We start from the raw sequence: 5,140 nt of genomic DNA on the forward strand, positions 1-5,140 counted from the left end.
CTTAAAATGCAGCTTTTGAGGCTGCAGACCCTGAATTGGGATACAGCCTCTGTCTCATCATTTCCCTGTTTTGCGGTAAAACTATATTAAAACATTGTAAAATATTGATAAGAAACACAGCTAAATGTGGGGGTATAAATCAGTGGGTAAACCCTGTTATTTGTTACGTTTTATGAAGTAGAAGGACTGGAAAAATGTCGAAGCCTAGCCAGCCGCGGGCGCCATTTTGGTTTTATTTTGCACTTGTTTCAGGACGTTTAGCTGAATAAGCTCCCTGTTGTATCCTGATATTGTGAATATGAATGTTAATATGCTGTTGGCAGTGAAGAATGACTGTTTACTGGTTCTAAAAAGTGATTTTGAGAATGTTAAAGCTAAAGCTAAGCCTGCCCTGCCAGCATACACATGCCTCTTTCATGTATTTGTGAGCTACTAAGCTAAACTGGTTTAAGACCAAGCACTGGTATGGTGGTTAAAACAATCAGAATACATAGGTATTTGGGTTAAAAGTTAAATACAGGTAAAAATGTATTTGAACATGCATTTGTTGCAAAATGGTGCCAGAGATGTGATGATGCTTTCTGACCTTTAATTTACACTTTCATTCTTTAATCACACAGAACTGCAAATTTAAGAGGCTCGCTATTTTATTCAGACACCACAACAGAAACACAACATAACTAAAACCAGTCGTGATTCTGCTCATCAGCTCCACAAAACTTTGAAACTTTAACAATGATGTCACACATTTTACTGCACATGTAATCTGATTACTAATGATTCAGTGTGTGTAGAGTTCACATTTGTACATGAGGCTGATTCAGGATTCACATTATTGTAGTCAGAGCTCTCCTCTGTGCCATCATGTCTGCCTGTTGTGATGATGGATTATTGTAGTTAATAACATGGAGACTGTCTTCCTCTAAAATTACACAAGTTACAAAAACATTCGACCAATTATTACATTTCATGTTTCTTGTACTCACTCCTCTTATCAAGACCTTCAAGCTGAAATCCAGATGTGACGTTGTTGTATTCATCTGCTGAAATAATGAAGTTTGATCAGTCAGAATAAATATTTACATTTCTTACAGCTCTGCTATTATCAAAGTTTATACTGTTTGTACCACTTCCAGTGTTTCCAGAGCCTCTGATTGATTCATAGACTGAAAGATCACCTACAAGTCATTGAAAATAAGAAAGAAAAAAAAATATTTATTTTTGTTTTTGTTTAATAAGGGATGTTTTTTTTTCTAAAGAGAAAGAAAAAAGTAATAATTTCTGGTCTCACCATGAAGAAGAGAGGAGTAAACCTGAGATTCATTCTGGTTGGATGTTTGTTGTGAAGCAGAGCTTTGATTGGTGCTCTGAGACTGAGTGAGACTGAAACAAATAATGAAAATTTAATGAGGAATAATTCAAAGTTAGCTTCATTTGAAGTTATATAAATGAAAATAAACTGCTGCACCAACCTGTTACAACAGGGTTCTGTAAAAAGCACAAAGATTATTACATCAGTTTGTTTAAAAGTGTCACAGCATCAAAATAAATTATTTTTCCTTTAAAAAGTCAAACAGAAAGTCTCTCACCCTTTATCTGTTTATAGCAACACATCAGCAGCAGCACGGCAATAATTCCACTAACAAGTCCGACGATGAACGGAACGATAAATGAACTTCTTTCACATCCAAAACCTGAAACTAGAAAATGTCAGATTTTGGATCTGAAATCTTAATATAACGAAACAAAAACTGATGTTTACATTGAGATTTTCTGTTTCCTGTCAGAAACTGTCAGCATGACTCTGCTCTGTGGTTTCATGTTGTGACTCCTGTTCTGCACTACTTGCAGTCTTACTTGTAGAATTGTTACAGAACTAATTGTGAATTTATGTTGATTTGGAGATTTGCTGAAAATGATTGTTTCACATTCATAATCCCACCTAGTCTCCTCTCCTTGGATCACATTCCTGACACTGATTCTCTAGACTCCACATTTTACATGACTATTTATGTTCAACCATTTCCAATATGAACATTATTACAATGCCAAAGAGGTTACCATGAGATATAATGCTGTTTGACCTTCATAGTAACCCTCAATCATCAATCTATTCAACATTGCTGAATCTAAACTAACCAGTTGTGTTAATCTGAACTTCTTGGCTGTCCTCTGTGTAGTAAACTGGGTTTCCTCTTCCTCCTCTGCACATGTAGAGTCCTTCCTGTGAGACATTGATTTGTCCATTTGATGGGGAGACAACATCCACTGTGGTATCATCTCTGTACCTGTACTGGAACTGTTTGTATGTTATTTCTCCAGGCCTATAGGGGGCGCAGGTTTGCACAGTTTGCTATGTTGAGCCAATTAGTCACTAAAAGAAGTGTGATAGGAAGTGTTTGCTCATGAGTGAAGCAAGACATGGTGTGTTTTCCTCCGATCCAAAGCCATCCACTCCGTTAAATCCCTTTGAGTGGCAATATGAGTAAGTTTCTTAATTGTGTTTACCTTTAAGAGAGGGTATATGACATTATTGAAGTGATTTGGAAACTTTTGATGTGTTTTATATGTCCACTTAAGTTCAACCCAAGCTAATGTTTATGTGACATTTCTGTATTCTGTATCATTTCAGTTTCACACTTTTTTGCATTAAATCCTGTCCAAATACAACACGTGCCTGTTCCTTGGAGGAAGTGATGCAAGAGAGAGTTTAGCTGGCTGTGAATCTCAATATAGGACACTGGGTCACATTGGGTGCAACAGTACAGTACCAGTAATATTTCCATCCAGATGATGATGATGGGCTCACAGAGCAGGTCAGGGTCACACTGCCCCCTACTGGAACAGCTGTGTTATCAGCTCTCAGTTTGGCCTTTGGTTTATCTGCAATTCAGTTTAGAAAAAGAACAAACAAATAAATTATTGAATATAAATAATTTAAAAAACTAGATGGAAATGGTGAACATGACCAAATCTTGATGACAAGATAAAATAAACTTTAAACTCGTTTTTATCAACACTGTAAAACTTTTATATTTTCTTTGCAGTATTTAAAAAGTAATTTGTCATGGTCTGGTGACTCCGTGTTTATGAACAAATGAATGAAGCCCATATTTGTCACTTCCAGTTGCCTGCAGTGAAAATGGACCCTTCCCACCTTACATATATTATACAAACATCACATTACAGGTCAGAATAGGTAGCATTTAAGAAAGGCAATGAAAATATACAACATCGGGGACAGGAGGAGAAAAAAAGGACTCGACTCAGACTGCGTTCCACTAGGAGAGCAGTTTGTGTGTGTCTGTGTCAGTTACACGCATATGTCAAGAATCAAGAATCAAGAAAGCCTTTATTTGTCACATGCAAGTTGCCCTGCAGTGAAATGGACAGCATTATGGAAAAACACTGAAATGTACAACACAATGGGCAAGTCGAGAGAGGGAGAGAGTGCGACCACCTTCGTAAAGAGCCAGAGAACAAGAAAAAAAACTGTGTGCGTGTGTGTGTGTGTGTGCATATGTGTGCATGGGTGCGTGTGTGTGTGTGCATGTGTGTGTGTGTGCATGTGTGTGTATCTCATGTTCAGCTGAGAGAAAGTGTCACTATGCCCGGTTAAGCTCAGCAGTCTCCAGTGGACCCAGGTGGCCTTGAAGGAGGGACAAAGAGTTCCAACAACGGTATTGTACGGAGCCCCGCAGGGGACATGGGAGGAAAAAAAATTAAGACGGACTTTTGCGAGAAATGTAGTCAAAGTTTTATAACCTTTTATAACCTTTGACTACACTTCCTGTAGTTTTGAAGGAGGCCCTGCTGAGGAGAGATGAGATTATGCGAATGATCCTGTTACAGAGGTTAAGCACAGTAAAAGTGCTAAAATGGTTCAAATCTTGGTTGCTGTATTCAAAGACACTGTTTCTTTTAAAGCTGTGCATGTAGAAGCCCAATCACATAAAGTTGCTGAACTGAATTGATTTTTATTTAAACAGTGTTGGAGAATAAACTCAGCAGGCAAAGCAACAGTTGACTCATCTCCTCGTTGACACAACACAGTTTGCAGCAACAGTGTGAGGCCAGACCGGCTACACACAGTGAAATCAAATGGCTTCTTTCTTTGGCTTTGATCCCCCAAATTTCATAAACTGTGTCCTGGTGGTTTTAATGTAATTGCACTGAAAGACAAACAGACTGAAGAACTGCTGGTATCACTGCTGTGATTGTGCTTTCTGCTCTCAGTGTGAATCTGACTCTGACTGGCACCAAACACAAGGTTATAATCTCACACAGGCAATCTGTCTTAGCTCAAAACTACACAACAGACGTACCTGATTTATTATTTTTTTTCTTAAAAGTTTCCTCTCTTTACATTCCCTTTTAAATAAATCATTGTAGAGTCACAGTGCACTCAGTTGTGAGTCTGTTTGCACAGTGAGTCTCTTGGAGGGTCTGAATTGTTTTTTGATGTCTTAAAACAGGAAACTTCAGTTTGATTCATAGACCAGCTTACATGAAACTGTCAATCTGAAGGCATCACTCCATCCTGTTAAGAGATAGTCACTGCTACCCCGACATCTGTAGTCTCCACTGTGGGACACTGAAATTCTGCTGATCCTGTATTCACTGGATGTTGGAGGGCTGTTTGTGTTGGGTGCTGTCCATTCATATTTCCACACCTTTCCTTCACCTCCCTGAATCTCACATCTGAGAGTGATTGTCTCACCAGTGAATATCTGAGACCAGCTGTGCTGCAGCGTCACATCAGTCCTGTTGGAAACTTTCCACAGCAAAATTCCTCAGTTAGGACACAAAAGGAATGAATAAACATTTTATAACCCCTGTGGCTGAAACTCCTCCTGCTGGCTGATCTAAGAAAAGGCTGATTAACCAGAGTGAGAAGTTTGCAGTTTGAAATCCTAACAGAATAAAATCAGATGCAGAAATCTGGAACAAATGTTTTATGTTCATGTTTCTGTTCAGATCAATAATTTTAAAACAGCTGAAGTCATTTCAAATATTTGGGCAGCAGAGGAGCAAGAGTGGCTTCATAAAAAGCTTCTTCTTGGCTTTGCTGCTACAGCTCTCCTCACTGACCTGTAAGACAAGCACAAAAAGACAAAGTGATTTCCAACATGTAAAGATA

General features: G+C 38.4%; 1 long non-coding RNA gene across 1 annotated transcript; it reads left to right on the forward strand.

Annotated features, from left to right (window-relative positions):
- Window positions 1-2,342: 2,342 nt before the first annotated feature.
- LOC146579891 (uncharacterized) lies at window positions 2,343-2,664 on the forward strand. Its single transcript, XR_014890881.1, has 2 exons — window positions 2,343-2,485; window positions 2,633-2,664. It is a non-coding gene; the product is annotated as an uncharacterized LOC146579891 (long non-coding RNA).
- Window positions 2,665-5,140: the final 2,476 nt, after the last annotated feature.

This window comes from Mchenga conophoros, linkage group LG3, assembly GCF_057382185.1.
Source record: "Mchenga conophoros isolate Kocher_MC1m ecotype Shallow Benthic linkage group LG3, M_conophoros_male_GT1.1, whole genome shotgun sequence".
NCBI lineage: Eukaryota > Metazoa > Chordata > Actinopteri > Cichliformes > Cichlidae > Mchenga > Mchenga conophoros.